This window comes from Colias eurytheme, chromosome 16 (assembly GCF_061535395.1).
Source record: "Colias eurytheme isolate Ceu_HAF_F1 chromosome 16, ilColEury1 Martin Lab GWU primary, whole genome shotgun sequence".
Taxonomy (NCBI): Eukaryota; Metazoa; Arthropoda; class Insecta; order Lepidoptera; family Pieridae; genus Colias; species Colias eurytheme.
Window position 1 is genome coordinate 3,430,691 of NC_142995.1, and position 12,776 is coordinate 3,443,466.

A 12,776-nucleotide genomic window follows, 5' to 3' on the forward strand; every position below is an offset into this window, starting at 1 on the left:
TTTTCCCTTCCTTTCTAAAACCTCTATAAATAACCCAAACATTTCTATATTTCTCGTAAACAAAGGCCATGTGTACCTAAACATCAATTTGTAACAGAACACACAACATTTATAATTCTCAAAACCGAGGCTTAAATCAAATAAATCTCATTAGTCTCCTGTCACAGGAAATCTCAAGTCGTTTCGAGGCAGAGATTAAATTTTAACGATAAATATTCATTAGAGATCTAATAACGGTTAGTACTTAAGTTTGAAATTCATTTGTTTAATTCCTAGTCAGTTTGGAGTTGAAAAGTTACTAAAAAACTGAATGATTTCTTTCTTTTTCGCCTTCTCAGTTTCAAAAATAAGTAAACGATCGCTAGGTGTCAATAACGCTTTCTGCTGGGACGTATTTCTTATTACTTTATAAGTTTTACTCAACGGCTTTGTTAGCATTGATAAAAATATATTATATGCTACGATCACGACACGGTAAAAGTGTAAGTGTGTCTTTGTTAACATCAGACAAACAACTGCACCTAGTCTCTACATAATCCATACTTAATAATATCATAAATGCGAAAGTAACTCTGTCTGTCTGTCTGTTACGCCTCTCAACCGATTTTGAGAAAGAACATAGGCTACCTAAAAAACACCACGCGGGCAAAGCCGCGGGCGAAAGCTGGTATGTATATAAAGACGTGGGTATATAAAAACTATTGTCTCGTCATATGGGCATATGACTACTGAACTACGAATTAAATGGTATGCAGTTACATAATCAGTAAAAAAATCATTTTCGAAATGCTAATGTCATTCCACGACTCATTATTTCCTCAGGAATTTATTATGGGATACAATAAATATTGTGGTACTTTTATAGCTACCAGTATTTGTAATAGGATAATTTATTATTCAGGCTTCAGAATTACCGTTATTTTATGCATGGGCACGTGATGAAACCTCTGGTCCCTACAGCCCTTAAATTTTTACATTATTGAAACTCCTTTTGTGATGCTAATTGCGTATTAAAAACGTTGATTTAAATTTTAATGACTCTTGCCACAAAAATATCATTTAGATGAATATACAAATACTGTTTAAATTCATTATTTATCCAACAATTTTAATTGTAAGGGAGAGTATTTTTTATACTTATCAAAACACCTAAATAATATATATACCTTAGATGATGAAGAATTGTTATGCTTTTTCAAAATGTTAACACAATAGGTATACAGTCTGATGTTACGTTGCACAACTCATTTTAATTTGTTCTTATATTCATCATATGAATTTAGGTTTAATAAAATTATAGAATAGCATTGTTGTAGCTTTACGTATCCGAATAACACATTATCCTTAAATATAGCTTTTGTCCGTGGTTTTGATCGCCATATAACCGCGAGGCACAAGTAGTAGGTATTTTAGACAAGTTGTAGATAAGTTTAGCCTTTACAATTTGTCGATAGTATGACATGCTGAAATAACTTCAACCAAATTCTAGAACAATGAAGTAAAACCGCATTAATCTAAATATATTTGAGTCCCTTTTCCGTCCCCAGGTACTAAGTTATTGCTTATTGCTAACTTAGAAACAAGGACGCGTCTCAAGAGACCAAGTGGAAAACTTAAATGCATAGCGAAATGAACGATTGTATTGGTACCAAAGTTTTAATTTGATTTCTTTGTGTTGTTTGTTTGTGTATTTAAATAAACAGTATGGTTAATAATGTGCTTGTGTTTTTTTTTTTGCGAGTATAATATTAGAGCGCAATATAATTATTTCATTTTAATACAAAATTATAATGTACATTAGCTCTATCTCTAACTGTAAATAAGTATGTTCTTTATTCACGTGGCATGGAAGCAACCGACTAATATAAAATTGTAATTTTCTGCTAAAGCTTTCATTGTTAGAAGATTGATGTGCATAATTACATCATTATCCCTTTGTCTGAATCCTGAAATCCCCGTTAATAACGCCATAATTAAAAACGCTTCACAAAAACTAAGGCAATCCGTTCTAATTGACGTAAAATGAAAAAGACTCCGTTCTACGAAAGTAACGGTATAGTTGAGTTCCGAGTTAAAGCTCTTTCATACCTGTTGAGCGAAGCCACTGAAATTTTAGCATAATTGACAGAACTATGTTACAGGAAGGGTAAAGCGCTTTAATTATGTAACAAAGGCAGAATATTAAAGGCAATTGAGAATGTTTACCACAGCGATTGTATGGATATCAAATATTTGTCCTTTTATGGGTAAGTAAAAGTTTTGAGGATCAGAATCCTCACACATTTTTGTGAATTCAATTATGTTCAATTATGTTAAGAGTTATTATCAGTTATAAGTTATTTAACAAATAACGTGAAAACTTTATTGAAAGTAGGTACTTATAAAAAATAATAAATATATTTTTACTTTTCGAGAACAAGAAGTATCCAGTAATAGGATAGAAAGAAAAAAGTACCTAAATAGAAATGATAGTTTAACATTATTTCAAAATACCGAAGTCAACTAACAAGCAATCTTCAGAATGTTTCGCAGGACCCCATTAAAAGTTATGTTTCAGTGTATTAATAACATGTTCACTGTAAGGATTTTTTAGATGACCTCTTTCATCCATTTGTCATTTATTATATTAAATGTTTTGTAAAACTTTAGTTATTTAACTAAACTAGCTGCGCTCCGCGGCTTCACCCGCGTGGCTCCGCTTCTGTTGGTCATAGCGAGATGATATACCTATAGTAGTATAGTCTATAGCCTTCCTCGATTATTGGGCTATCTAACACCGAAAGAATTTTTTAAATATGACCAGTAGTTCCTGAGATTAACGCGTTCAAACAAACAAACTCTTCTGCAGCTTTATAATATTAGTAGAGATAAGTATCATAATTTCCGATGAAAGAAAAAACTATTTAAAAAAATTAGTGTCTGAAGACAAATTCGGATACAGAACTTACTTAGGTACTAAATACTTTTTAATTAGAACCTCTTTCATGATTAATACTTCCACTTATTTGTCTTTATCTTTTACGATCTTTCTGTCTTCATTATTAACTTTTTACAATCGTATCTAATTATAGAACACCTTTTAATACTTTTTTTTCGATATAAATAATTCGCGAACACTCTGGAAAAGCGCACATTATTGGGAAAAATTCAGTTTGGCAAGTCTTTTATTTATGCTACGTTCATGACTATAGATAATACTATCACATAAACAATAATAATTGGGATTTCTTCAACAAAAACCATTTAAATGGCCTCTGGTGATTCCACACCATAGAGCAATTACTGATTCAATCATCCGAATAAATTCCTTTTATTTCGAGAATTTTCTGTGAAAAAATGTGAAGAAAACTGTACTCAGTGGGGTTCCAGCTTTTTGTAGAGCATTTAATCGTACTGTATTTCTACTGAATAACGAGCGCACTTGTAATTTTTAATCAGTATTGTAATTTAACTAAAAAGGTAAAGGTCCTATTACCTTAATATATTTTAGTGGTCCTGTAAACATAATTTCACATTATTCACATCACTCCATTCACCAGTTAACAATTAACATAATAAAACACAGAACTCATTATAATGTAGGAACACATCGCAAAAAATTACGAATCGGAAACATTGTTTATTTTCAACGACCGGCAAACTCACGCGCATGTGTGATACGAATGGTCTTTGTATACATTTCAATGTAATATCCATCTCTTTCTAACCTATAACATGATGTACCATTGACACTCTTCCATCTCATTCTGGATCGAATGTAATAAACCAGTCTGAAAAGACCTGACCCAGATCTTAAAACTTATGCACTCTGAAAATAGAGCGAGTGTACTGAAGATCATTATATTGTGGTTTATAGTTATTTGAGAGATGCGTAAATCATATAAATCTCTTCAACACAACAAACTTTTTCCTAATAATATATTATAGAAATAAAAAATATATTAAATTATAGATTAGAATGCCGTTTTGATCAAGTATACCTACTAATCAAGGTATTAGTAATTTCCTTTTAAAACTACTTATGCCCAAAAAATATTTCAGGTTAAAAGTGTACTCAAGATTTAATTGCTCTATTGCTCATAAATACATTAATTGCAATATACCATTTCGTAGGGCACTATGCAAATTAGGTATGCCTAGATGTTAAGTAATTAGTGCTTCCTGGGGCCTGACCTTGGCCTCCTAACCTCTGACTCAGACGTATGTGTGTTTAATGAACCAGTATTGTTCAACCCTTGCTTTATCCATACCTGTACTGTTAAAAATTTAACATCTTTAGAACAAGTACTAAAGAGATTTAGATATTTTTTTTAAACAGCTCTATTAGCCAGCGGCATTTTATCTTTACATACCTTTCGTTTATTTTCGAATATTTATAAAAATAAGAACGCTTATAAAGATTTTGATCGTAGTAGCCATTGTACCCAAGTATTTCCTTATATTGTAGTCAACCATAACGGCTGTAAGCCTTATTTTGTAACATATGTTTTTTCAAACGTTAAAGACAATTTCAACAATGTGTCCTAAAGAAATAACACTTGTAAGAAATTGCTTCCAATCTCTAGAAAGACAAGACGAAACTCAGCATTTTAGCGTTCGCTCCAAATTCTTGAATTCTTTCATTAGTTTGGATTATATGTACAATGTTACACGTATAAAGTTAATTTAAAACCCTATAAAATGTAGCAATTTCACGTATGCTCTAACAAGATTCTAGAATGTAGAATCGCAATTGAGCAAATGGAGGTAATGGCTTGGGGAAGACAAAATGGCGGACCGCACAAATAAGGTCTGTCTAATGATGATTTATACGATGCTTTCTCGGTTATGTTTAATGAACTAGAATATGGTATGTACCCTATAACTATGCCTATGTACCTAAAATTAACAATTGCATTGTGTGCAGAACTTATTACTGTTATTTTCCGATTCCCAATTCAGCCCGCGTCTTTGCTCCAATGGTAGGTTTACCTACTCAAATAAAAAATAACATAGGTATTATGTCAAGTTATATTCGAAATATCAATATTTTTTTCATATCTATAAGATCCTTTATACATATTATTAGAAGGATATTATTAAGATTCAGTCTCTATTAATTTGGTCGGAAAAACTCAAGAATAACAAGACAATTCAATGTTAAGCTACTTCAATGTATTAGAAAAATAAAATACTATTCTGAACTCTCGAGCCGGGGTATCAAAAAGTCACGATGTGGGCCAATCATGAATAATATATGGTTGGTGGGTATCGGATACAGAGGAATTACGTAAAAATGTAAGAGCCGTTGCTATATTCCTTTTTTAGTATCTCACTTTTGGTAAAAATCAATAAATGTTTTCAAACATGGATGGATTATAAAAGAAAATTTTACATCCATTGATTTTCTAATAGATACAAGCTTGATTGATATTGTTATTCGGTTATTAAATTTTAATATAGGTAGATATAAATAAGGATATACCTACGTACCTAAAATTACGAAAACATGACACTGTACCAAGAAATATATTTATCAGTAAGTACTGAACCTATTGAATATAATATTTATCAAATTTTAGGTAATGTAAAATAAGAATTAAAATGAGATGCAGAAAGGTATTGGTTATGCATAACTCATCATCGCACAAGTCAATACATATTTTTAATGATTATCTTTAAGGACACTGTTCTTTACCACAAAGCTTTCTGAATACTTCTTGAAACGAGCGCAACCCAACTCGTACTAATTCCATAAAAATATTCATCTAAAAATATTTTCAAAGAAAATTCTCTCTTTGACTACATGTCTGGATGCAAGCCAGTTACGATTGGGTAAATGCAACAAATTGCCTTGGTTGGATATTGTTCCAATTTGCTATTATACTCATTTTATATTTCAATCGGAGTACATCATTAATTCAATGATCCTTTGCGGTTTTACTGAAGATGTAACAATGATTCTTCAAACTTGTAATAAGTAAATACGGTTGGATGCATCAGACAACGAACTACTAACATAATAATTGATAATAATTTTCTTGCTTTCACTTTTAACCTCCTACTTTCTTACTCAATTTTCTTTGTCACATGTTTATTATAATAATTATATTAATGGAATTCCTTTTCATTAGCGTATTGTTCAATTATTATGTAATTATTGTAAGAATAGCTGAAATAGATAAATAAATAAATTCAATATTATGGGATAGTCTTTTGACTGACATTATTTTATCATCTTACTCTTGACTATTGTGTACTTTAGATCCTGAAGTATTTACCCCCTTAATTTTTATGTTTCATTGTACTAATTTGTTGCGCTAATATAATATGTTTTAAATATTTTTCTGAGCATGGAAATGTATGTATATTTTCTATCAACTTAATAATGATATAGAGACACATATACTAAGAACATAGTGATAAGTTTAGAATTAAGTTTAATATATGTATGGTTTGGCGTATGCCGTAAATAAATAAATAAATAAATAAATAAATAAATAAACATATAAAAATATATACAATAATTTGAATCAATGTCCTAATTAACTTTACCAAAACATATTAAAATCATAAATGTAGAGCCGCCAGTATAAGTATATGGAAAAAACATCTTCGCAATGATTACGTATAACATATTTACAAAGAAATGAAAAGATGATAAATAATTAACAAATCATACATCAGACCTCATATAATTTACTTGTAATATATTAGTTTCAGAATCAGTTATATCAGAAACTAGCTGCGCTCCGCGGTTTCACCCGCGTGGCTCTACTCCTGTTGGCCTTAGCGATGAATGGGCTATCTAACACTGAAAGAATTTTTCAAATCAGACGCGTAGTTCCTGAGATTAGCGCGTTCAAACAAACGAACTCTTCAGCTTTATAATACTAAGTATAGGTAGATTTAAATTCTCGCTGAAACACCATGTATTATGTATTTAACCTACGTTACAAACATACCATTATAATGTGAATTACACTGATATCTTGTTGAACTATTTTATCATTATTTTATCAGTAAATGTGATTGACAGAATCGATATCACGGTATCAGTCATTTCTGTTTACTTTCGATGAGTTTATCCAAAGTTTACTCAAAAAGGAAATGTTCGCTGACTTTTTTCATACTTTATGAAGCATCATTTAAGTATTTTTCATATTATTAAGTGAAAAAAATGTTAAAAATATTAAAAGCATATGCTTAATTTTGTCCTCAACATTATTCTTCATCTTTCAACGATCAAAAGTGTTTAGCCCACAATCCTTTTTAATTTATTTCACTGGTCTTTTAACAATATTCTACCCTCATGAAGAATTAAGAAACGTATGCATGTTTACAAAACATAACGAAAAATAATGTTCAATCCCTATTTTTTTTATTGACAATAGGGAAGTGCTCGACCACAATCTCGAGATATTAAGCTAAGATGCGGTCTGAGATGCTGCGCGCTTGTCTTGTAGGTACGCGTTCACTCTACGCTTGAAGACCAAGAACCAAGAAGAGTTATCTAAGTGCGCAATACCATCTTGATTGATAGATTACACTATACGCTATTCACTTGAACAATACAAGCCACCATTCAACCGGCTTAGCTAGGATTGATGTTAATTGATGTATGTTCTACTACAATACATATTAGTTTACTATTGACGAAGCTGCTAAACATTATTATGAATTTAATTCTGTTTTATACTTACATGAAAATCAAAAACTGTAAATAAGAGTCTTATTGCACGCCTCATAAGCGAAGCGTTGAGGTGGGTACTACTGTCACTTCGCGCAAAACATCTGATTTTTCAAACTTAAAATGTCTTTATGTATCATACATTGCACTTGTAAGATAATACATACACACACATATTAAGAAAAAACACTATTTTTAACGTTCATGATATTTTTGATGTCATTTTTGTTATTTAAACTAGTTAAAAAACAGTTTAAAAAAGTTCTGTCTTGGACGTCCGTGTGTCTGTATGTGCGGATCCTTTTTCTTGTTAACACGATAGCGACCGAAATACTTTACTAATCGAGTCTTTTTTTTTCTCTTACGCTTGAGTATGCTCAGGAATAGAACCCTTTCATTTTTCAGGGTCTGATTCGATGTGGTTTAATTGTTATTAAATAAACAAAAATAATAATTAATAAATATTTATTAAAAAAAAATTATGAGGCGTGCACTTTTGGATTTTCCAAATTATTTTCGTATGCTATAGCTTTAAACAGTTCGATATAAAAAAATAGATGCATATTTAAAATTGTTATTGGAATGAAAAATATCGAATTACTTCAATTAAATATTAATGCGGTCTATTAAACATTCTGACAAAAAATACAAGCGAAAATATAAGCACTATTTTTTGTTCACAATCAAGTTCACAATTAATAAATGCCAATTATAGGCATAAAACGACATAGAGTAAAAAGAAGTGCACAGTAAATATAAGAATTTCTAGTCTTAATAAAAATCATTTAACTTGTTTTAAACGACAATTTTTCTATTGCGTTTAAAAGTGTAAAATGAGTCATTAACTTTAGCAGAGTATGAGTGATAGTAATAATTCCTGGTAATTTAATAATTCATGATTATTTTGATAGGAAATGATAATCTATTTCTAGTACATATATTCTAATTTCTATTAATTTGTGGATAGTTCTTTTCTGAGAACCTTGATAGCTACAGTGTTGATTGACGGCGGATATTTCATAACCGACTTTAAAATAGGAGGTGGTTTGTTTCAAGTGCGCAGTTAACTGTTTAAGTTAAAATCATGTATTTGTATGTATAACATTTTTTCTAAAGGAACTTTACGATACAAGTTCAAGGTAGGTTCAACTAAAAATAAAACAAATCGGCAATTCCTTATTTTATATAATAATCCATTGTAAACTTAATATAAATGAAAAATATTAAATTACCTACTTACTTCAAAAAATAATATTTCCAATTACCAGCATTCGAAAAATACAATAACGTTCTCATAACCATACTATAGATCCACCAGAATCTGATGGCAAATTTATATGAAATAAAAGATTTTCATGTGGCAACTTTATTTGACAACTTTCAAATTGGTTGTCAAATTATTTGTCTTCTTCGCAGTTGATGAATAATTTTAAGAATTTTGTATAAAAAATCTTCCAAAATGCCGAAAAAGCCGCTGCGATCACAAGCAAGAGGTGTTGTTTACAATGTGTATAGAAAAATATTCGATGAAGAAGGGTCAAACACATCATAATTTTCAATTTTGTAGATTTTATTGGTAAATTGGACTTACCCGTTTTGATACTTTAAATTAAAAATATTATGAGTAGGTAACTATAATATTGTTTGTTGATTACAATATTATTTTATGAAAACTTATTACAGGAGTTTCCAATACGGTTATTCGTCAAGTCCAAGCTGTCCAAGTCAATTTTATAATGCGTGTATCTGTTAATACTTACGAAAATAAACATAAGTTTAATTTTATTTTTATTTTATTTTATAAAAAATTATAAGCAATCTAGTTTTGATCTGCATTATCATTACATCCATATTTTCACATGGCAAAATGATAATGGTATATTCAAATATAGGTATTTTTTTTTTTTATTGTACAATAGGGGAGCGCTTGGCCACAATCTCGCCTGATGGTAAGCTGAGATGTGGCCTAAGATGGAGCGCGCTTCCCTAAAATGTACCTGTTCACTCTCCTCTTGAAGACCTCCAAATTGTACTCGTCGGGGAACACAGATTCAGGAAGCATGTTCCAGTCCCTAGCGGTTCGAATAAAGAATGACGATCCGAACCGCTTTGTCCGGGTACATGGAACGTCAACCATGTGGCGATGCCTAGAATCTGTGCGCCTCGACGAACGATGGAAAAATGGGGATGGCGGAATTAGGTCGTGCAATTCCGCAGCGCACTCTCCAAAGTGTATCCGGTAAAAAACCGATAAACTTGCCACTCTGCGACGGTGGGCGAGGCTCTGGGTATGTGTAAATAATAATATATATATAATATGTATTACCTTTATAAAAGTAATATGTATATTATACATGTATGTACCTACAAAAGTACAGTATTGTCCACTTATTTAATGTGACTAATGATATCGAGGACAAAATAAAAAATAAGCAGTATCAAGATCATTCAGTCCATTTTCCCTAGGGTTGCACACTCAAAATTTTGATTTCCCTAATTGCCATCAGATTCTGGTTTACCTATATAACAATACATAGTATAAGCATAGCTAATCACTAAATAGTATAAAACAAAGTCGCTTTTTCTGTCTCTATGTTCCTAATATGTATGCTTAAATCTTTAAAAATACGCAACGGATTTTGATGCGGTTTCTTTTTAGTAAATAGTGATTCATGAGGAAGATTGGTATATAATGAGTTTAGACAAAGCGTGCGAAGCCGCGGGCGGAAAGTTAGTGTCTCTTTAATACCTATATGTGCACTCTATTTAATTTCCAGCCTTAGTACTTCTGCTAGTGAAGGTGTGTCAAACCCATGCCCTCCGTAATTAACCTCTTTTAACCTTTACTTACGCAAAATTGTATGTACGCCGAAGTGAGATAGCCCCACTTTTAAGTGCCCATAATACTTAAAAAGTAATCATAAGAACAACTACAAATCTAAATATTTTATTTACAACACTTGTAAAATTGAAACTCTTGAAAAAATGTAGAGCTGAGATGACTTATTTGTTCTTCTGATCTCTTCAATCATGAACAACAGAAATATTTTATTTTCTTTCACTGAAGTCCAAAAACATTAATTATCATTGCTACAGAATATATCAAAATGAATCCCAGATGTGGTCTGTGGACAAAATATATTAACATGTAGTTCAAACATAATCTCAAATCATTTTCATTCTGAATGTGAACTAAACAAATACCTACCTAAAGAAATGTTAAAGAAAATTGAAGTACTAAAACTAGTTTTCTCGTTACGTAAGGCAAATTGCACATTCGTTTAAACATACTATAATATTATTATACAGTCCATACATTGTTTTTATAATATAAATTATAGTTTAGATTGCTTGTTCTTCAAAAATATGTGCACTTGAGTTTTGAATTGTTTCAACTATAGGTACCTAAGTACGTAATTTATTAATGTATAATAAAAATATTCTTAAATACAGTTTAAAAAACATAAAAACACGCTTTAGTGATGGAATGTAGAGTCCCGCACTTAAAATAACACCCAATGAAATTTAAGGTGAGTATCGACTTCGCGCTCCAAGAGATCGAACATTGGCGCGCGCTCCAGCCGCGTGAAATGGATACCAGTTTGGAACGCGCGCCAAAATGTTCGTTGGAGCGGTCGAACGCGGAGCGGTCCGTTCCGTCGGGTGTCGGTTTTTTACCGCGCATCAAACGTGGCGCGCGCGCCAATGGAGACGGGTTTGTCGTATTTTTTGTGTTTGTTGTGCTCCGAGTAATAATTATGGATAACCAAAGTTGCCGTAAATTAATTCAGCTATATGGTACGAAAGAAGTTTTGTGGAACAGTAAAATTTCTTCGTATCATATAAATCGCTTAGAGAAGATGCTTGGAGAGAAATCAGTAGTGAAATGGGAGTCCCTGTGCCGGAGTTAAAGAAAAAAATGCTGCTGCTGCTCGTACACGACTAGCTTCCATGATGAACGGTCAAACACTGGAACAGTTGCCACGCGCGCCAGGCGCGCTTAGTTGATATACTTCAATTATTTGGAACGCGCTCCGCGGAACGCACTCTCGGCGCGGTCATTCATGGCGCGCGCGCCAGGAGCGCGAAGTCGATACCCAGCTTTACAAGTCGATTCTCGTGTTCGTTATACGGGGATTCCCCGCTTTCTTTATATAGATCGTGATATCGACTAATGAAGCCGGTCGATATACATTTTGCACCTCTTGACGAAATCCTTTTTCATTATATAATTTCATTCGTGAGTGCTTGTTTGATAAGAAATCTATGAAATTTAATATTATCAAATAAATCTATCGCGTCTGGCTTGCTTGCGGTTTTGCGAGTACCCAGAATGCGTTCCTGTGGCATGCGTTTTAGAATTCTCCCGCACCGATATTTTTTATGAAGAATGCTATAAAGTATAAAACTTAATATCCAAATTCAAAAAATACTCAAAATTATTCTCTTTAAATCTGAAACCAACGCTGTTACTACGAATATGCTGATAGAGGAGTCATTAGGTTCATTACTAATTATGATTTACAACGGGTGATTAAGTTTTATAAATCTTAACAATTGCCGTAACTACACAGGACGGTTATTAGTTATTACCATACCTGTTTATGATGCTATTACTTTATTGCTCTGCTTACTCACGAACTACAAAATAAAAATTACATTTTTGTCGTCACATCTTTTAATAACTTCTTATAGTTAATAATAATAGTTAAAAAAAACTAAAAAACACGCTTTTTATAGAAAACCGAACTAAAAAATAGAAAATTTTATCAAATTAGTGTAAGTATTGTCATCGGTCCTCAATAAATCTACAAAGTTTGAACGAAATCTGGCCGTTTAAAGTGGGTCAAAATCGCGCCCAAAGAAGTCAGTCGGTTACAAACATACAAACATACAGGTGAAGCTAATATAAAGCGTGTAATAAAAATCGAGGACAGATAGCATCACTTGCAAATCAGTCATATCTATCCACAACCATATAATCTTTATATATAAAAATGAATCGCAAAATGTGTTGGTAAGCGCATAACTCGAGAACGGCTGAACCGATTTCGATAATTCTTTTTTTATTGTATTCCTTGAAGTACGAGGATGGTTCTTATGTAGA

The 12,776-nt window shown here is 31.8% G+C and overlaps 1 protein-coding gene across 3 annotated transcripts in view; it reads right to left on the reverse strand.

Annotated features, from left to right (window-relative positions):
* Positions 1-12,776, reverse strand: part of Trpm (transient receptor potential cation channel, subfamily M) — a 172,231-nt gene that overhangs the window by 108,660 nt on the left and 50,795 nt on the right. The window lies entirely within an intron of this gene.